Source organism: Mastomys coucha, unplaced genomic scaffold (genome assembly GCF_008632895.1).
Source record: "Mastomys coucha isolate ucsf_1 unplaced genomic scaffold, UCSF_Mcou_1 pScaffold5, whole genome shotgun sequence".
Classification (NCBI taxonomy): Eukaryota; Metazoa; Chordata; class Mammalia; order Rodentia; family Muridae; genus Mastomys; species Mastomys coucha.
Window position 1 is genome coordinate 77,576,364 of NW_022196911.1, and position 22,281 is coordinate 77,598,644.

The 22,281-nt window shown below is 44.6% G+C and overlaps 1 protein-coding gene and 1 long non-coding RNA gene across 3 annotated transcripts in view; one reads left to right on the top strand and one right to left on the bottom strand.

The window, feature by feature from the left end:
- Asic2 (acid sensing ion channel subunit 2) overlaps positions 1–22,281 on the bottom strand; it is a 1,070,182-nt gene that overhangs the window by 909,605 nt on the left and 138,296 nt on the right. The gene's annotated exons all lie outside the window — the stretch shown is intronic.
- Positions 7,681–10,588, top strand: LOC116079016. The gene is made up of 3 exons (XR_004113706.1): positions 7,681–7,751; positions 8,921–8,944; positions 9,936–10,588. It is a non-coding gene; the product is annotated as an uncharacterized LOC116079016 (long non-coding RNA).

Below are 22,281 nucleotides of genomic sequence, written 5' to 3' on the forward strand. Positions count from 1 at the left end.
TCTAAGGGACATAAAGTAAGTCTGACAGTCTGGGCTTTATAATTTAAGTTTAGCCCTGCAGTTTGGAGAGAGCTTCAGACTAGTGTACATATGTCTTAGAGCTAGTGTTTCCCTATTGATAACAAGTACTAAATCCTCATTTTCTACAATAGTCAAACATCACTGTGTGCTGTCCAAAGAAATGAATGAGCTAGTGAATGCATGATGCTTTCAAATGAATTACAGCAAGAACCAGAGATTGCCCCATAGGACCCAGCAGTCTCCACTATTTTGGGGAGACCGGCGACCCTAAATGATACCTAAAGCAGACTCTGAGAGAAGTAAGGCTAACTTGTGTTAGAGTTGTTCTGGCCCTTGTGGGTGTTCCTTAAGGCCAGTTCTTATGCAGAGAGGATGCTGGCAAAGGACTCCAAGCTGCCTGCTCTTTTCTTGACCCCAGGTGGTAACTTTGCTAAAGGCATGGGCCAGAAACCCTCTCCAGCATGGTGCCTCAATGCAGGTGTCCTGCCTCACTCCTGCTGACTGGGATACTTCTCCTGGGCCCACCTCACTCTACTGCCATTCATTTCTGCTTCCCTGCAGGATGCCGTGCAATATGCATACTTCTCAAAGGATGCCCAGCAACACACGGAGCTGGAGCAGCCTGGATCCACAGCAAACACGGGAGTCAGTTGAAAAGATTTCATGAGGCACTGAGCCATGCCTGCCTTCTGCTTTTGTTTGTGAGGTTGTTGGTACAGTGGCCCACCTAGTCCAAATCAGAAAAAGCACTAAGGGGCCTAGAGACCTCTGTCCTAAGTCTGGCCCCTTTTTCATTGGGGAAGAGCTCTGGGCAGTGCAAAGCCTGAAGGGATATATTTGCCACACATGCACTTGCATACTCACACAAATGCATGCACACACAGATCTACACTCACATACCAGCTCTTGCAAGCAGCAGTTTGTGAGTTCCTGTGCTCTTCTTCATGAGGATAATTGAAACCATTATCCAGATGAGGAGGAAGCAGGTGACCAAGGTAGTTGAAAGGAACTCTCTGAAACGACTTGACTAAGTCAGGACACAGCTCTATGCATACAGTGACACAAAACACAGAGAACCAGGTGTGGTGGGACTCCCTCAATCTCATCATAGTAAGGGGCTTTGACAGCACCATTCTACAGAGGTAGCACTCAGACTTCTGCCTTCAGCCTTGACCTTGAGATGGGCTTCCAGCAATCTGGATCTGTGGCTTAATTGGGAGAAGGAGAAGCGAGAGACATGCTAGCCCGCTTTTGTGTGGATAGGAGCTGTGAGCCTCAGTAGTCATTTTTATTCAAGACAGAGAAACACAGTGGAAGTAATAATAAGCCCTGGGCCTGGAGCTCATAGAGTTCCAGGAATTTTCAAATTTGGAACCTCAAGTGGTGCTGCTTGCCCTGCCTCATACCTTATGAGAAGAGGAGTGGAGTCCTAGCATCACCATCTAATCCTTTCAGGTAAAGAGGAACAGCTTCAAATGCTGAATGAGATTGAAAATTATATTCACACTAGAAACTACAGACTGACAAATGTCAAGACAATATCCCCACTGATGTTAGCAGCATTAGACGCTGTATTTATTAACTGCATCAGAAGATGTCTTTAAAGCTGCAGGACTTATCCGTGTTGGAATCCCCTACAGATCCCAGCAAAAACCTTGACCTGTAATATTGATCCATGCCCATTTGATGATAGGAGGATCTACCGACGTGTGTGATAGAAATCCAGTGGGGAGGATGGAAACACTCTGGGCCAGCGCTTCTGGGGATGCTACACTCTGAAAGAGGAGTTTCTTGTTCATAAAGATGAATCAGTGCTGCCCAGAGTTTCTGTGATCTCCAGGCTGAGAGTCTTCTTTCACAAGAGACTGTCCAGCCTCCTTCACCCCACAAAAAAAAAAAAAAACAAATCACGCTCATTTCCTGAAACCCATGCCTCCCTCCCCTCAAGCCAAGTCAGTGTAGTCAAGTCCAGAGAGTTCCTCTTCCTTACCTTGATAATGGTGAGTTTCAATTATCTACATGAAGAAGCCCACAAGAGGCTCACCCATACCTCTGCTCAGCCTCCACACCTTCCCTGCATGGGTTTAAGTCTAACTCTAGCCAGAAGCTGGTTCTCAAGAAGAGAACATGAAATGCATCAGTTTTGAGAAAGAATGAGTTTAAGCATCACAAGCTTCAGGTAGCATCACACCTGTGGGGACCTGGGCCCACCAGGGACAGTAAGAGGGTCTTGACTTATGATGGTTGATCTTGTCAACTTATCAGGGTTCAGAATGACCCAGGAATAAAACCTCTCTCTGGGTAGGTCTGAGAAGGCTTTTTAAAAAGGATGTGGGATGCACAATCCCCTGGGCTAGGGTCTGACAGCACAATGGGTAGCAGTAAAACTCATCTCTCACCGCTTCCTGAATGTAGATGCAATGAGACCAGCTGCCTCACACTTCTCCTTCCATGACATCCTCATGATGATGAACTATAATGTCACTCTGAGCCAAAATAAGCCTTTTCTCTCTTAGGTTACTTTTGCCCAGTATTTTGTCATAGCAATGTGAAAAGCTACATGACCATTTGTTAAAAACACAAAATAGGGTACAAAATAGGTTAGCAAGCTTTCCCCCATCTCTTCCCTTTCTCCCTGTGCAGATTAGGGACTGCAACTGGGGAAGGAAAAACTGGATCCAGTGAGCTGACCCAGGGCAAGCATCCAATGTCCGCATTTCCACAGGCAGTCCTGGACATGAGCACCTGTGGAGAAGGGATCTCTCATACCCCAAAGAGGGTGCTTAAAATCTGCATGTTCTCTAAATGTGGTGGCTGGAGTCCCTAGGCTGGGTGATGGGGCTGAGACCATCCTAGCACGGACACAATTAAAATACAGTACAACACAGAGGTTCATTCCTGGAAGCTACGCATAGATAGGTAATGGGGTCTGGAAGAGATACTAAGAACCACACAAGGGAACTGAGGCACAAGACAGCAGCCAACACAATCCATTGGGGTTTATGCAGCCCTGCTGGAGACCAGCTCTTGCCTGGAGCTAGACACAAAAACCAAAGCTAGTGTGAGGGCTGAGCAGAGGCATCCCATGAGCCTCTTACTGACTTGGCTTGAGGGGAGGGAGGCATGGGTTTTAGGAGATGAGAGAAGTGTTTGGGGTGAGGGCTTTGTTTTGTGGGTGCCACGCTGGACACTCCTATGTAGAGACTGTAAGCTTGGAGATCACAGAAGCTCTGGGCACCACTGATCGAGGTTTGTCATTATGAACAAGAAACTTCTCTTTCAGAGTGTAGAGCCCCCACAGGTGTTTCCCTCCTCCTCGTTCAGTTTATAACATACACTCAGGGGCTATACTCCCCATTATCTCTTCATACACAGCTGGGGGCAAGTTTCCGGTGGAGTCCGAGGTGGAGGGAGAAGGTAAAACAGTGGTGCTAAAGAAGCCTGGCAGGATGGCCAAGTCATGGCATTTGTGGTGGTAGAAAGACTATGTTCCCTAGGGAGCCTAGTTCTGTAACCCCGAGACAGAGGACAGTAACATACCGAAGCAACCATTCTATCCAAGTCTGCTTTGCTGTACCAGTGAGTTTATTCAAGGCTGAGCGGTTACTTATAGGAATATGAGTTACTGTGGCTTCTGGGCAGTTACGGGTAATAGCTGAGCTCCCCAAAAATTCCCACCACAGCATTAGGATTCGTGAGAGCTGCAACTCAAGGGGCCTTGTGCAACTTACAGGCAATGCCTGTCCCCACTCAAGGATGTTCCTCTCTCTAGCAATTGTTCCCTGTTTATATAACGCTACCAGACTTGGTGAGAATTCGGAGTTTACCTTGTACCTTTCTTGTCAGTTTCATGAGTGCCCCCCACCCTCTTCAAATGTTTCCATCCAGCTAGTGTCTCAATCTAGACCAAAACAGCTGTGCTCAACAGGGAAGCACCTCAGTCTTGGGCATGTCTCCTTCCTCGATGCCAAGCAGGGCAGGGATATAAGCCTCAGACATGATTGCTCTAATTTTCAATTACAACATCCACACACAAAAAAGGAGCACTGGGCTCTCCCTCTATGCTGGGGTGTATTTGACTTTGAGTCACAAGACCTCCTGATCATATAGACACAGAGCAATGGCCTGGACCCTCTCAGTTATCCTACCCAGCTGCTGCAGGGCGGGGAGCCACAGCCGTGTTTACATGCAGGCTTATTAAAGCAAATAGGATTTGGCCTAGATTACACACAGCCCTTCCTTGGCTAAGCGCATTTGCTGTGTTCCTCTAGGCAGTTCCAGCAGAGAGCACGCCACAACCAGGGTCCATGTGGCTGCATGGTGCTTACACATACCTTGTCCCATTGCTTGGGGATAGTTCTAAATATTTGTTTGAGACCTGGAAGACTCTGTGTATCATCCAGGGCAGAGTCAATTCTGACTTTCTGCCTTCTGTGCTGTTCCCATTCTCTCAGGATCAAAAACACAATTCTATCTATCAACTCCTGGCTTCAGTTTTTTTTCCAGTTGAGAAGTGGGCTGATTCCATGAAGTACTTTATTGATCTCCTTTCTCGTTAGGGTGTCTTCCTGCTCTGGGAAGCCTGGAAAGTGGGTATCCTCAGCTGAGAATCAGAAATCTGAAGTCACGGTCTGGGCTTTCCTTGTCCTTTGTGTCCTTGTATGTTCCTGAGGCTCACGGTTGTGGCTTGCAATAAAAAAGAAGGGCAGATTTAAAGACCTCTCATCCCCATATTCTGGTGTGCATTTCTCGGCAGCACGCTTGCTTACATGTGTGTGTGTGTGTGTGTGTGTATCCATTCATGCATCCATGTGTGTGCACATGCTGACTACCTCGCTGCCTTTGTTTGTGCAGCAATCCTGCCCACCCCCCCCCATGCATGTACATTTTCCCTGGGGAAGCTCCCTTCCGCCCAGTGTCCAGCAGTATTGGTGTGTGTGACCCTTAGGCGGTGGGGTTTGAGAGATGTGCAGAAAACGTAAGTAAGCCAGTTTCCCTTTTCCTAGAAGCTGATTTGCACTGAGTGCCTCTTGGAAAGTGATTGACACCTGTCTAGCTATCCATAAACCTGCCCTGAGGAGACTGAGGGAGGTCCACAGGCAACGCCTTCCTCCATCCTTCTCTTTAAGGAGGCTTCACTTTTCTGCTTCTGTTCTCATTTTATGGGAAGCTTCCTCTTTACCGATCACTTTTTGTGCCCAAGTCCTCCAAGCTTGCTGACTTCCCCTCATGAACCCTGTCCTTGCCCTGTGCAAGCTCACAGTTCTTTGTGGACCCCTCTGGCTTCCATATCCTCCACAGATAATCTCCTCACTTGAAAGAGTTGTTGTCTAATTTGCTTATTCTGAGCCTTGTTTAACTGTCCCCTCTAGAACATAAGCCACACCAGGGAGGCATTTGCTTCTGCTCCATTTGTCACTGTCCTCGGCACACAGGCAGATGCCACTCAGTATCTGTGGCATGAATGGATGCAGGGATGAATGCTTGAAAGCTGTTCACCATTGGCTTGGGTGGCTATAGGAAAGGAGCGATACTCTTCCGGGTGCCTCTCTAGTGCATGTGGTCCAGTCTTTTCCCTTTCTTCTGATTACTCCTCTTTTCCAACCCTGTCCTGGACTGGCCTTTGATTCTTCACCACTCTCATCTAAGGAAATTCAAAGTTGGCTAAGGAAGTGAGGGCCAAGAAGAGGAGAGCATGTGTGCAGACAGGTCTCCAAGGGCCAGGAACCTGAAAACCAATTTGGTACATCAATTTTCTGGCTGTAATAACTCAGGCTCCCAACAGAAGCAAAGTCATAAATAGTAAAGAGAGTTCCAGGCCAGCTTACTAATGTCTGACTCAGCTAGACATCCTGAACTCATCCCCCACTCTGGTGCTGTCAATCATCCTATCTTCTATATTCCCTATTTCTCAGATCAGCCCTACATCACACCCTGTCATGATCTGTCTCCTTACTGTCGACTCTTCCTTCTCTGCATCTCCTCTAGCATTTCTTTCAGACTGTTGAATGAATGTATTCTTTAGTACTCCTGGTTAGCTCTCCCAGCTTCACAGCCTAGACTTCAGTCCCTGGGATTCAACCTTTCCTTTAAGGTCAATCAAGGTGATGGGTTCCTCCGAATCTACACTGTGCCCCCAAATCTCTACCCACCTGAAGGTTTCCTCTGCCTGAAATCTCCTCAATCCTTCTGCCATGCCTCAGACTTAGCCCCTGTGCTGTGCTTCACTAAGAGAGACAAAACTTCTTGGATCAACCATGAGTGGGCCTGACTCTCTTTCTCAAGCAACCATTGAGGGAACTGAGCAACACAGTTTATGTAAAAGTACTTTGAAATTGTATAATAAAAATGGTCTCCTTCAGTCAAAAGTATCTGTATGTAAAATGCCTATGTTGTGTTTCCATAGTTCTCCATCACAAATTTTACTGTATATTTGAAATTACAGCTCTGTGTCCCCATGCCCTGGTAGCCCTCCTGCCAGGCCTCATATCCACCTTTGAAATCTCTTAGTTTACGGCACACTGGACTCCTGACAGAGGCTCATTTGCTTTGCCTCTCAACTCTGCTCCACTCTCTCAGCCCTTCTTTTGGCTGTAGCACTCCAGTGTGGGATCAAGGACAGAGCAGAGGCAGGGACATTATTGAGTCGTGGGTGTGACAAAGTACACTTGTGCATTCATTTGCTCTGCAGCTTTTCTGAGAGGAATGTGTCATCTTCAGTGCCTAGGTAGATGAACATGGAGGAACAATGATAAGTTCAAGGTCATGGATTCACCAGAATGTAGTTTTCTTAGCATCAGGTGGCCAAGGAGAAAACTAATAATTGACTGAAACTGGAAGACTCCAGGACACACTTGCTCTTGTGTGCCCTTAAAGCCCCAATTGTAAACTGAGGTGGTCCTGGGGGCAAGAGTAGTCAGGGAGGGAAGAGTGTGGCTATGCAGAGTGAGCATAGAGGAGGATGCAGTGCTTCGCCATGCTAATTTTGACATTTTCCTGTGTGTCTGCTTGTCATCATCAACTTATAATTTAACCTCGTGGTAGTGATGCCTCTGGAATGTCAACAAGGCTTGTTGGAATGTCATCACAGCCCCAGCAGCTGGCCTCTGGTATTTCTGATATAAATGACACACAGCTGTGTTTGGGCTCACTGTCTCCATTCCCCACCCAGAAAACGGTGGTGTGAAGCACACTTAACCCAAAGAGATGATCCACACTTCAAGGAGAGAGGAGAGTTATTAAGGCCATCAGGGACATTTCCTATGGACTACTTTGCCTAAACCAGTTAACACAGAGTGGTCACTAAAAAGCATGAGATACATATGATGGAATCAGGGTGCTGCCCCCAAATAGGGCTGGAGGGCTGGATGTTAAAAGTGGGCCCTGCCCATGTCTGGACAGACTTTGCTGTTCTTCAAGAGACTCTCACTGCACCTCCCTGCATTGTCTCAATTGCTCTACTGATGGAGTGTGGTAAGATTATAGTGTTTCTGTCCCACAATAATGGAATTTGAAGCTCTGCTATATGACTTTTCTTATGGATATGTGAGATATCTGTTCACTTCTGTGAGATCACCAATGACAGAACAAAGAAACAATTCTATCCAAAGATAGCTTAGTGAACTAATGAGTTTACTGAGGTTTCTTACAGGACTATGGTTAAGAAGTTACTGATAGGAGCAGGAATGACTCAAAGGATACTGCATCATTGTAAGCTCACAACAGCATAGGTAAAACCACCCCAGCATGGATGGGCAGTTCATGAAAGCTCTCTCTCTACACAATTTTCAGGCAGTTGAGAAGGTCAGAGAATGGCTTGTCCCTAATAATTGTTGTGGTTTATATAACTCTGACTCAGGGCTTTATGAATCTTGTAAATTTCAGGAACTTCCCGAGACTTGTGAGTTTCCTTTACTTCCTCATTCATAATGAGCCTTTCTCCAGGAAGAAGGAAATGGCTGCATAACAATCTCAGAAAAGGGAAAGGAATTCAAGTGTCCAGTGTGAAGAAGCATAAGTTTGGTACAAACTTTGTCTAGACTGTGTATTCACTCATTTGTTGTTCGAGTAAATCCCTACAGACTGCTCACCTTATACAGGCATTTCAGAATATGATTTCTCTCTTTGAAAGACTCATAGCTTTAGTCTAGATGATCATCTAGACTAGATCATCTAGACTAGAGGACCTTTGAAGTCCTCTCTTATTTCTCTACAATCTATATCTTTTTAGTGTCTTTCTCCTCTTGCCCAGCATCTGTACTTGAGGAGGGCTCTGGTGTTCCTTGACAATACCTGTGTTTGCTGGTCTTATGCAGCAGGACCCCATGACACTAACCCAGAAAAAGAGAAGGTCTGTGTCATATGGGACTTCTCTGTTTTGGTGAGTAGACTTCGAAAGGGGATTCAGAGTCAGTGTATTTTCTTGGCTCTAGCAGCCAAGTGTGAGCCATTGCCTGGATGGCTCATGGATTGTCCTGGCCTTGCCAGCTCACTTCTTGTGTGTGACATGAGAACCCAAGTCTATCATTCTGGCATTATGGAAAAGCAGCTTTGCACCTGTCTCCTCTTGGGGTAGGACAGGCAAGTATATGCATTTTTGTGGTTGAGACTCAAACCCACCCCAGTCCAAACCTTTGGATTTGACAGTTGAGGATGCCACAACTACCCAGGCCTTGGCCATGTTCTCCTGTGCAGCTCTGGATCCAGCTACTGGAGGCATTGTTTGCCTGGGCTTCAACTTCAGTGCATTCAAGGATCTCAGAGGATTTTTTCCTATGAGTACCAATATCTAGCTGGTTAGTAGATAAAGATGGAAGTCACAAAACTCTGTGGAGTTTAGTATGATCAGGAAACTACACCTCTTAACCATATTCCTTTGTCTTCACCATGAACCATCCAGAAAAATCAGTCTCTTTTTGAAGATGTAAGTATACAAGAGAGATAGGGTTGCTAAAGAGATCACCATGAAGGGTGACTGTGAACATCAAATGAAACTGTTGACTGAATGGGAGGGCTCTTCACTAGCTGAATATGTGACAAAAGATTAATATCAAGACTATACAAAGAACTCAAAAAACGAAGTACCAAAGTGACCCAAACAATCCCATCAGTCAATGGGATCATGAAATGAGCACACAAGTCTCAAATGATGAGTACAAATGAGCAACAAACATGAAGAAAGGGCAACCTCACTACTCTTCAGAGAAAAGCAAACCAAAAGTACACTGAGGTCCCATCTCTCTCCCCAGTTAGAACAACAGTTATTAACAAAACAGTAACAAACACTAGCCAGAAGGACAAAGGGCTCCCTTACCCATTGTTGGTGGGGACATAAATTAGGTCTGGCCATTATAGAAGTCAGTATAGAGATTTCTTAAAACCTAAAAATAGATCTATTATATGACCTGGCTATATTGCTCCTGGATATTTACTAGGATCCCAAATTAACATGAGCACAGAGACACTTGGGACATCAGATTTTACTGTAGCACTATTCACAATAGCCAAGTTATATAACCAATCTAGGTATCCCACTACAGAGAAATGAATAGAGAAGATGGGTAAGAAGGCTTTTCATCCATAAAGAAAAAGTTAAGTTGTTTGTAGGAAAATGTATGCAATTGGAGATAGCCAGCTTAACCAAATTAAGCCCATTTAAGAAAGTCAAACACGTTTTTGTCCACATGTGGTTCCTAGATTTTGTAGAGATATATGAATCATGTGTATGCATAGGGCATGAAAGGAGAACAGAAACTATCTAAGGCAGTGGTTCTCAACCTTACTAATGCTATGACCCTATAATACAGTGTCTCATGTTGTGGTGACTCCCAACCATAAAATTATTTTAGTTGCTACTTCATAACTGTAACTTTGCTACTATTATGAGTCATGTCTGTGTTTTCTGATGGTCTTAGGCAGCCCCAGTGAAAGAGTCATCCAACACCCTTGGGGGTCACAATCAACAGGTTGAAAGTCACAGGTCAAGGAGGATGAAGAGATATCATGGGATGGAGAGAAAGAAGAAGGTCATGAGCATGAATTAGAAGTCTGACCAGCATACAGCATGCACTTGTGTGGAGTGTCCTGATGCAACTGCACCATGACAGTGAGCAGTAGCTTTTTAAAGGAAGAGTTTTATGAATGGTGAGAGGCACAGGGAGACTAGAGAAGTCCCAGCAGGATGAGTGAGCAACCAGAGTAGGAGATGGACATGGAGACCTGGAAGAGATCCTTTGAGAACCAGCCACAACCATGCAGAGACCTAAAGGATGACAGGGGCTGATTCTGTGATGTAAAACCAAGTTCTACAAGGAATCAAAGGCCAGAGTGCCTGAATCAAGACCCAGTTAGCTTTTGCTGTCTGTGACACACCTGGGAAGTTCTGCTCTGACTCTGTACTTGTGTCTCCAACTTTGAAGTGAGAGGAAGCCATGATGTCTGTAATCCTTACACTAAAAAGCCAAAGCAGAAGAATCAAGCATTTAAAGACAATATCAGCAATGTAGTGAGTGTGAGGCCAGCCTGGGCTTTCTCAAGTAAATAAACAAAATTTTAAAATGAGGTTCAAGATGCCTCCAAATGCTGGTCACTTACATATAATGTTCCCAGGCTTGTGCCTGCCCAATGCTCCAGATTCACAGCAAGCTACAACATAGTAAGGCATGGGATCAACTGGGCAGGTCCTATCATAGTCTTACTTTGCCAGTCTACCCAGGAGTGTGCCAGACCGAGGGTGAATCTTACCATCACACTAGGCCAGCTCTGTGCAGATGCCACCTGGACCACTGCCGCCCTGGGCCTAGGACTAACAGAAGGGGCTGATGTATTTATGTGTGACAAGGCTGGTTGGAGTTCCAATAAGTCCTATGTTCCCCATGAAGAGGGAGGACAACAACCACCTTGGTGACAGTTTCAAGCAGACAATGCTGGCACTTTGGTCTCTCCCAGGGACTGCCCCATTCATTACCATGAGCAGGATAGAAAAAGGTGGATAGTGAATGAGACCAGTGGGAACCATATGCCTACCATCTCTGTCCAGACAAGTTCCACCACAGCCAGGGTGGCCTTCATTAACCTTAGCATCCTATCCAGGTCCTCTTCCACAAAGCCTACTTTAGTACTAGGATAGGTTCTCCTCTGTCTTCTCTGGGTAAGAGGGGGCAGAAAGGCCTTGTGTACTGGGAAAAGACACAAAATCAACTCTCCTGTGGGAGCTTCTCCAGTTCCTTCGAACCCCTGAGCTACTCTGTAGAGCCAGGGTGTGCCATTATGGCCAATGGGAAAGCTGGAGGTCAAAGAGGCTATCATTCTTATACTAGACTATGAAATTAATAAGGTGCCAACCTTGACCTCCAAGAGCCAGGATCCTTCTTGTATTCTACTTAGAGGCCTCCAAGTTACCTTATACATCCTCCACCTTGAGGAACTTGAGGATCTCTGTCTTAACCACATCCAGGAGACACTGTGGTCCAGGTAACCAGCATGCTTTCTCTCTGTTCAGTCCTCTTCTTCTTTGCCTACAAGATAGAGCCATGGTAACTGTACAAGATGCTCAGTATGCCTGGGATTCTGAGTGAGCTCTAGTCTGTCTGAACATCAAAGATTCTCAAAGAGAAATGCCAAGGAGTGTGGGATTCCAGCCAAGTTGGAGAATATGAAAATCAAGATAATGAAACCAAATGAGCTGGGGAACATAAGGACACTGGAGAAAGAGTCAGAAGTCGGGTCCACAGACACACAGGTGCAAGATACACCCAAGGCACAGCTTCATGTTTCAGAACATAAGAGCCCAAGGATCCATGGAGACCCATGGGGATCCACTTGAGCCAAGAAGAGAAAACAGAGCTAGCCAGTGGGTCTTCACCCCTGCCACTTGGCTGGGATCCATGTCTGTAAATATTCTTGTGTCTGGGAGAGACTAGAACAAGACAAAATTGTGTAGGGAGTCAGAACGAAGCGCCAGACTAGGAAGGAGCAGGAGGCTGGCCCAGCAAAACATGGCCCTGGCCATGAGAGAGTATGAGGCTCTTGTGACAGAAGGTCTTGGGGGTGCCTCCAAGATCCTTTGGGTGAGGGAAAGCCTCATTTATTTAGACCATAGTGCTCACTCTCAGCTGTAGAGAAATGCCCACAGTCTGTCTCCTCCTGAGAACCGTCCCACTGGGTGGCTGAGCAATCCAACTGTAGGGGGTATGGAGCCCTGAAGATTCATTTTGTACCCAACCATCCCCATACAAACAGCTGAATATCTACTGAAATGGCATCTTGCTCAGTTCCTCCCTCTGGCCAACCATGCTTTCCTCTTTTCCTAGTACATATGTGGCCTTAAGTCATTCTAGCCAACCTATTACCAGCAAAGTCCCAAGGCTCATTGCTGGGAAGGCAACCTATGCCATAGTTACACCTGAGAAAGAAAACATCCTTATCTGGCGACAACATACCAAGACCCATCAGTGGGTGACCATCCCACTTGACCTTCAAGATAACCTGGTAGATGAGCAGATAGATGTACTTACCCAGCAATTGAGAGAACTGAATTCCATACTTTTAATGGGGGAAATAGCAAGCAACTAATGTGCCTATGACTTGATTCAGGTCTACTGAGCTTCAAAGTGTTTTGATTTCATCTTTCCTGCACAATTTCACAAGGCATAGACAGAAGTTCCTTAAAGTAGAGTGTATGTAGTAGTCAGCATCAGACAGACCTAGAATCAAATATGGGTTTTATTACTTAATAGATGTGAAGCTTTAAGCAAGAGCAAGAACAGAATGGAAGATTAGTGAGAGGGCAGCAAGAAGAGCTTGCTGACATTGAGCACCTGCTATATACGTGTACGCCAGGTACCTTGCTCAGCATTTCCATGCACTATCTCATTTACTCTCAGACTTTATGGCATGTTTTTGCCCCCACTGTATGGATGAGAAATCTGAGGCTCATCGAGGTGCAGCAAATTAGCAAAGGTCTCATGGCCACAAAGTAACAGAATCTTGTTTAAACAACAACAGCAACAACAACAATAACAAAATAGGCCTATTTGATTCCAAGTCTGGACATCTTTACAATTCCGTTTTCAAAGTCTGTGGTACCCCAAAAGAAGACATGATAGATTAGAACATTGGGGAATACAGATGGCCTGTTATAAGCCTAAAATATCTGGTCAGTCAGAAACCAGAAGAGGGGTGCTTGAGGCTGACCCAGTTTGGACCCAGTTTCTGAAACGCTGCAGGCCCCTCCTCTGCCATCATTACCAGCCCAGCCCAGCCTTGGGCTGGAAGCTGGAAATAGCCCTGTATGTGTTTACCCTGCAATTACACGCTACGTTAAATGCTCTGCAAGAACATGGCGATCACCCTGCAATTAACTGGGTCTGTTTCCTGGGCAAGGAGGTTGGAGACAGCTACTGGGGGGACATCAGTGTTGCCTGGTTTCTTAATGGACCTGAGGGTCACCTTGTGACTTCTGTTCTGTCTGAAGGAGACAGCTCAACAAAAGACAGTTTGCTCAGCTGCTAGGGGAGAGGAATTGAGTCAAGTCAGCCCTGAGTCCTGTACCCTGGGGGCTCTTGGCTGAGACTGTGTGAACTGGGCTCTGCCTCCTTCTCTTCCCTGGGGACTCCTAAAGCACCCAGAGAACTGTACTTCCCTTTTCAGGGTCCTGTGCATGATCTAGTTTTTGTCATGGTGACCTGATGAATTCGTAGGCACCTTCCCAGCTCCAGCTCAGGATGGCATCTTTTGGAAAATATGCTTTGAGGAGAGACTGTATACAGAAGTAAAAAGCAGCCAAGTCTGGGGTCGAATGTGGGTTTCATTACTTTAATGATTCTGTGACTTCAGGAAAGTCATTCAATTCCATGTGTGTGTGTGTGTTTGTACATGGTTATAACTTTGAAAATCACATGAGGATATGTTTATTTGCATATATACCTATACAGATATAGACATAAGCACAGATACAGAAGATGTAGATTATATAGATGATACAGAGATAGATGATATAGATTAGATATAGGTATAGATATAGATGACATAGATACAGATGATATAGAGGTAGAGAAAGAGATAGAGATAGATATATGAATGCAAAACCTCTTTTGGGACGGATTTTGGTAGGGAGTAAGGATGGCACTTGATTAAACAGTATGTGTATGAACCATTGGCCAATCAATGAGTTGCTCCCACAATAGGAGCTATGAGTGTGTGGACACACATATGCTTGTATTCCTAGTTCAGTAAACTTCCCAAACATGAGCTTGTGTGTGACAGTCTGTTCACACACACCATGTAAGTGCAAAATGGGAATTGGTCTACTGTGACCAGTAAGTTCAGAGAACAAGCTTCCTGGGTTGTGCAGATGGATGGAGAATACCAACAGAAGGCATTAAGGAAAAAATTATTACATATTTACTACCTCTATCATTTTCTCCTAATTACATCTTGGTGAGCAGAGTCTCTGGATGAGTTTTAAATTTCACTGACTTTAAAAATGGAATAATAAATCAACATGAATTCCAACTGCCAAAATCACCCAGAGAAGGGTTCAGTTAGGTGTCACTGCAACCAGCCACATGGCTCCATTCCCCACTGCCTTTGGGCTTTAGACAAGACTCTGCATCAGCAGCAAAAGTACATGGACAGAGCCAGGTCCCACCAATAAAATGTAATTCCTGTCTGTGGAGAGCCATTCCAGGATCCCTGTGTCTACCTAGGCTGCCAACTTCTCATGAGACATTGGGAAGAGGAAGCTGGGTATGTGTTCCCTGGCCAGTAGCCTCTACTTCTGGACTGAGGAGTCAGGGCAGGACTTCAGAGCCCTCAGCTTGGAATGCTTTTGCCCCTCTGAGATATTTTGAATGATTATGTCTGGGATTCATGCATGCAATTGGCATCTAGTGAAGTGTAAGCCAGGAAGGATGCTAAATATCACCCTATAATGTATGAGGGACTCCTTTCACCATGGGTAGTCCTGTCTCACTGGGGTCCAGATCTGAGCCTCATCCTTATTGTCAAATGATGATGCTCCCTGGGACTTCAGTTATAAAGGCGGTCTCTCTCTTTTCTTCCCTATTCTGGTTGTGGATGGTAAGGGCACTCAGACAACCAGACAGACAGACAGACAGACAGGAAGACAAACACACACACACACACACACACACACACACACACACACACTCAGAACACATGCACATCTGGTTTCCTTTCACAAAACCTCACTCCTTCCTGGTTGAGATCAGAAACACTGAAAATGTGTGGTCCTTGCACAGTGGACACTGGCCTTGTCAGCCCATGGACACCTGCAGCTGTCATCCTTTCCTTCTTCCCCTCTTCTGTCTTCTCAACTCCTCCTCTTCTAACTCCTCTGCTCCTATTCCCTTCTTCCTGCTCCCTCTTCCCCCCTCTCTCTCATTGGTAGCACTAGGAATCAAGTCAAGGATGTCACATTTGATTGACAGTACCTCTGCCCTATCCTTAGTTCTCTTTTCTCTTTCAGAGAGCAGCTCACTAACTTACTCAGGCTATCCTTGAACTTGTGAACCATATACCTCAGCCTCTCAGGAATCTAGGATGATATGGGTGCTACAACTTAAGCTTTCTCTTCTCATAAGGAAAAAAATGTGCTTCTCTCAATTGCCCTGAAGGTCCATCAGAGGCAGCCAAGCTGTGCAACTCATGGATGCTTCATCAAACTGGTCTAGCAGGGCAGGAAAGGGTCCAGTGTGTTCTCATTTGCAAGATGTTCTGAGAGTCAGTGTAACATCCCAAGAATCTCTACAGACACTCAGCAAAGTTTAGCCTACTGGTTTCTATTATTAGAGGCCCATAGCACAGGATGGGCCTCTTCTGAGGATTCTTCCCATGATTAAATAAGTGTATGCATACTATATAAAGAACTTTATTAGGCATAAGTGACAGGGGAAGAATAAAACCTGGTGTCAAATGGTGAGAGCATCACCATCTTGCCATGAGATAAACAAAAGGATTGTGAAGACATAAGCAAGAACACTGTAGATGATTTCTGTGCTAAGATTTGAAAGATGAGTAAGAATGGAGCGTGCATATACATCCATGTATATGTGTGCCTGCATATGATCCTTATGTGTTAGCTCTCACATCTCTCTCCTCTTCTTGACTTCCTGATATGAATGTTCTGACAATCCTGTAGAATGATCTGATCCCCTTGTTTCCAACATTTACAAATTTTCAAAGACCCTACCTTGATGTGATCTTTTTTCTTTCTTTTCTAGTACATTTTCACCCTAACACACAGTACTGCTTTCTAATTTACTGTTTATGGCTTATCATGTCTTCCCCTTGGGACTGTGAGCCCCATGAGGACAGATAACTTTTGTCTTCCATTACTGTATTATAATTGCCTGGAACAACACCTGGCATGTGACAGTGGAGGCTCTGAACATTGGCTCATCAAGCATCTCACAAAATCTCCAACGAGAAGATCTCGGTGCAGGAGGAACCTGCACCTTACAGAAGTAAGCATGACTCCCCAAAGACATCTAGCCACAGAAATGATTACCTTCTGATTTCTTTCCCCACAGAGCCCCTCAGCACGACTGCTTCTTTGATGCATATTTTCTTGGAAAGTTGGCTGTAATGCACCAAGGATCTGGCCTCCATACATTTCCCTCAGTCCTTCCAGGCCTATTTTGATTCATCTCTGCCAAGTTTCAGGCTTATGGGTTCCACAGATTTGTTGTCCACAATGTCAAGTCTTCCTGAGATCTGCAACACCACTCTAGGAAGGACTCCGAATGCTTGCTGTTCCCTAAAGTACCCAGATGCTGCCAGGGGATAGGTCACTGGGTTTCACACCAGTCCTATCTAAACAGACGTTCTACAGATTGGAGTTACTCCCCAAAGCAATCTTCCCAGGTGAGGCTTAATCCTCTTTTATATGAATGAGAATGTGAGCTTTGCAGATTAAGTAGCTTAGAGACCTGGGATTCTGAGAGAAGCCAGCCATGCTCTATAGCTATGCCAGCATAGAGAATTTGTGGAGTAGCATGCTAAACACCAGAGTACAGGACCAGAGACCCAGAAGATATGGCCATGTGTCTATCCTGAATGTCTTCCCCATTCTGATATACACCCACATCAGTGATAGAATACTCACTGTCACAGTGCTGCCCTGGTTGTTAATTTGTTGGTCATCATTCTGAGAACTTTACATGGATTAAATATTTTACTGCAACCCAGTGGTGTAGCATGTTAGCTGGCTGCAGGTTATATACACATGGAGCATCAAAGACACTTATACCAGTAGTGGGGACAACGAAGAGCCAGACAGGTTACTTGCTGTCCTGAGAGCAAGCAGCCAGGCTCTGCTGATGAGCACTCACTCCAGTTTGCTCTAGTTTAGTTCCTGAGGTCAAGCCAAGGCCTTTTGGCAAATCAGCTCAGGCTTTGCTTTAGCTTCCCAGGGCTCTGATACATCTCATTTCTTATGGTATAACTACTGATGGCAGGTGCTGCCTACATCCTCTGTATTGTATTCCCTGATAGCCTTCTCCCATCTGCTTCCTCAGAGGATCCATGATGGACTACCAGGTGCTAAGAGAGCATGGCAGGTCACCATGTCCAACCCTTTTACTTGATGTTTAGTGAAGAAATATCAACCTACCTGAAAGATCCATCAGAAGCCTAGAAATCTCCTTCCATTACTCTTTTAAAAAAGATTTTATTTATATTATCTATAATTATGGGTAGGTGTATGTGTGTCTGCATATGCAGATGTGCTCATGAATGTAGGTGCCCACATAGGCTAAAAGTGTCAGGTGCCCTAATTGTGGAGCTACAGAATGATGTAAGCCACCTGACATGGGTGTTTGCACCCAACTCGGGTCCTCTAGAAGAGCAGCAAGTGCTCTTACCTGCTGAGACATCTTCCCATCCCCTGCATCACCCTTTAACCTAGCAGCCCATTAACTAGCCATTTGGATTGGTGTTTGGGCACCTACTGAATGGACACACTAGAAGCATCCAATTCTGCTTGACAACTGGTAGGCTTACCACTGGTGCCCACTAATGCCTGCCTCCATCAGGCCTTCACTGACCATGTCTGTAGACTCCAGAGATCTAAAAGTCAAAATGCCAATCTACTCTAATGCAGATGAGATTTTTTTTCTGTTTGTTTCAAAACCAGTTTTTGAAAATAAATAATAACTAAGTACTCAAAAAGACAAAGAGACAATCAAATCCTGTGGTAGTTCATCATTTACAAGGAAGTTGCTACCATGATGTTGAGACAGGCAAACCTGGAAGATCAAAGGAAATATGCTTGAGGAAGTGACATCTGAAAGAAGACTTAAGGATGGTAAGCATGATTTAGGCAAGAAGGAAATGGGGAGAGAAGAAGCATATGCAAAGAGGGCATGAGGCGGAGAGAACAGAACAGGTTTACAAACTGCCACAATATCATATCAGACAAGATAGTATGGCAGACGTGGTGTGGAATATGTGTCTGATATATGCATGCGCATCTAAAAGACAAGTCTCTTCCAAAGCAAGCAACTAACACTTAATGTGTTCTTGCTGCTTATCAGTCCTACATTTCATCACAATGTAGGAACAAACCCATTCTTCAGATGGGTGAACTGAGGCAAAGGAATGAGCAGACTTGTGGAACACAGAGACTAGCCTTAGCTGGCACTGTTGATGTTCCACTTCAGCTTGCTCCTGTTACTTATTGTCATTTCTCTTTGCCCCCTTTTCAGCCCTTGTGGATTTTGTTCTGTTGCTTCCAATGGCCCGCTAGGCAATGGCATCTATTCTGCCATTCCCCAGAGAGAGAGATCCCTAAGATCTGGGGACCAAGTCCACCTCTGTTTTCCAGCAGGGGAAGCCCAGCCACTTTCTGAACTGGGTACTTCCCACTCTCCTGTCTCTCAAGCTGAGCCGGACTTTTGTCCTGAATTGCTCCCTTAGCTAGATTATCTGTCCTGGCCACTCACACTTTCCTATTTTTTAATTTTTTTTTCCTAACATGGTTTCTTGATAAATCTGAGGAATATACCTTGGGCACTGCTTACAGAAAACCCAACATTAAAGAGAACCCACGCCTGAGTGATCTTGAAGGTTTTCCCCTGCTAGGAGAGCCATGATGATAGCAGCAGCAAGAAAGGGTAGAGAGGGAGTGAGGATGACGTGTTCAAGAACGAGGCGATCCCTGGGAGTTGAGGAAAGAAGACTGCCTGAAAGGATGTAAAGCAAAAGTTAGACACACAAGTGTGTTTGATCTGTAAGCTCAATGCAGAAAGCAGCACATAGGATATGAGTGGCACACAGGTGCTTGCTGAGCTGAAGGATTTGCCCTGCCTTGTGTAGCTATGGAATGAGATCACAGCTCACAAGGACAGAATGGTTTCTCCAGCACTAAAGCCTGAAGGCTTGGCCAGAGCCCTATAGCACTATGTTATACAAATATTTTTCTCTAAATTGAAAAATGAAGAAGAGAGTCTTTTTATGACTCAGGGAGTAAATGCAACTCACAAGGCTCAGAAAGTTCACCAAGCTTAGGAACTTCATAAAGCTGCTCCCCAAGATTATACAATCAACAAATAGCTGATGGTAGAAGAGGCTTGCTGACAAGTTGAACTACCTGAAAACCATGCAGGGAGCTCAAGGAATGGAGCTTTCAGGGGTTATCACTCAGGCTAGAGTGAACTTTTAGTGATACTTCTGTTCTTGAATCATCCATGGTCCTGTAACTCCTTATCTATACCTCTAGAAATAACCCCAGTAAACAGACTTGTTCAGTAAGTTAGATTTGGAAGGAATCTTTTGTTGTGTCTGTCATCTATGCCACATCTGGGTGAATAAATATTTATGTTTCCCTAGGAAAAATAATACAATGGGTAAACACATCTCATGTCCTGTTGAGCACATTCATTCCCCAGCTATGAACTTCCCTTTCTTGTTCTTTAAGTATGGGCTTGATTCTGTTAAAGAGAATATTGCAAAGACATTGACAAAGAAATTCTGAGTGTAAAAAGGAGGAAGAGGGGCAATGAGAAGAGAGGTATTATCACGTAGATACCTGTCCCCCTAAAAGGTTCATGTGTTAAAATCATAGTCTCTGGATAGTGATATTATTAGTAGATGACTGAATTATGAATTCATCTTGAATGTGCTATTAGGAGGTGGGGCACGTTAGGGTGTATGTGTTTCATGCTTCACTTCTTTTGAGTCCCTTCATATTTCCAGGCCACCATGAGGTAAACAGGTTCTCCTGTTCAACATAATGTTCTGTCTCACCTTAGGCCCAAAACAATGAACACAGTTGCCTTCAGGATGAAGTCTCTGAATTCATGAATCAAAATAGATCTGTCCTTCTTTGAGTTTTCTCATATGCTTTGTCGAAGCCACAAAAGGTTAAAGAATGTAGAAGAAAATGACTCTAATGTCCTATGCACACCAGGCTGTGGTGGTTAGAATAATAATGGCCCCCATAGGCTTCTATATTTGAATGCTTAGTCAGCAAACACTAGCTTTTTATTTTTTGTTTTTTAATGTATATTGGACAATTATGATCGACCTTTGACCTCATCCTGTAGCCTTGGAAAACAGCTGAGGAGAGGAGACAAATGAAGCATCAGCTCAATTAACTTCATCGAGGAAAAGTCTTCTGAAAGGCTCACAGGCTCTGCAAATAAACTTTGAGCACACTGCCTTCCTTTTCCCATAAGGAGCACAATTCAATGTTTAGGTGTACAAACATTTATGGGTGAGACACAGGTGGAAAGGGAAGGTTGTGAGAATTAGGATGCAGCTCCTGCCTTGGAAGGGACAGACACTTAGAAAACCCAACCAGAATGCAGTCTGGGAAGATCTGGATGATAAATGTGAAGGGGATGCCAAGGAGGGAGTAATTGATTTTGCCTAGAGCCCTTTGAGGGGAAGCAACTAGAACTCCACATCTCTCCCAAAGCATTAAACACACATAGTAATTTTCCAAATGAATTAGCTATGATTGATGACATATACTTATTAGTTCAAAGACATTAATTCAAAGATAAAAGGAAATACCACCCCCCCAATCTTTAACCCAAATTTCAGGGTCATGATATTAAAAAGAATAAGAGGATGAAGAATAGCAGATTTGGGAACATAGAATTTTCTGGAATCCAACTCAAACAGCTTCTAAGCCATATGGGTGATCTGTGATGTCATTTGAGAGGGTTCACCAGTATGCTAAAAACATCAGATTATGCTTTTATGAGTGGATTGGTGTGAAGCTTGGTGTTGACCTGTGTAGGAAAAGATACTGTATTCCCTCTGAACTGAATAGCCACTATGAGGGTTAGAACAGTAAAACTAGGAAACAGCTCTTAGGGTCAGCTGGTCCAGACCCCTCTCTGCATCTGATGATAAGGAAAATATACCAGAGGCAGCAGTGAACCTGGCCAATCCACCCAGCTAGGAATATCTAGGACAGAGTCCTAGGGCTATGAATCCCCATAGGAGGTTTCTAGCACTTGCCTTTCAATGAACCATTTGCTCCAATATTCCCAGTCCAAACAGCCTCCAGCACACACACAGTCTTAACTGACCTCCATGTGATCCACCACTCCATTTATGTCTTATAGAATCCAGCCTCCAAGGGGCTATAATCTGGCAAGGAAGAATAATCCAAATGTAATGAACTCTTGGCTTCCAAAAGAGTTCCACAATACAGCCTCATCTTCTGTTCCCTGCCAACCAAGGCAGAGAGCTCTGCTAACTTCATTAATAACTTAATGAGATTATTAACCACTACCTAGTGGGAGAAGATTTGGTCTTTCATCTTAGTTGTGGGAAGGCATCCATTTTTCACACAATTACAGCCTGAGAGGGTCATCACCAGGACTGCCAATTGTGGGCTTATTAGGAGCAATTTGGACATGAGATTGGATTTCCTTTACTGAACAGAACTTTTTGTTCAAAGCAAATGAACTTGTGTTCCTTATTTGATATCTAATACAAGTTGTCCAGGCTGTAGGTCTATAGGTTTTACTCAGAGGTGGAGTCATAAGAGCACTTCATAGGGAGGCAGAGTACCTGGTAAACTGTGCATCATCAGGGATCTGAAGAAGAGGCCCAGAGTTACCCACAGCTCTTCCAATTAGTTAAGGAAACATATGTGTTCTGCATTTAGTGATGCACAAGCAAGAAAATTTCCATGCTCTATTTTAGCAAGAATGGATGTCATTTCAGAGTATAACATCAGGGAGTTCAGCCTGGTCAGAGATTCTGATTGGATGTCCATGA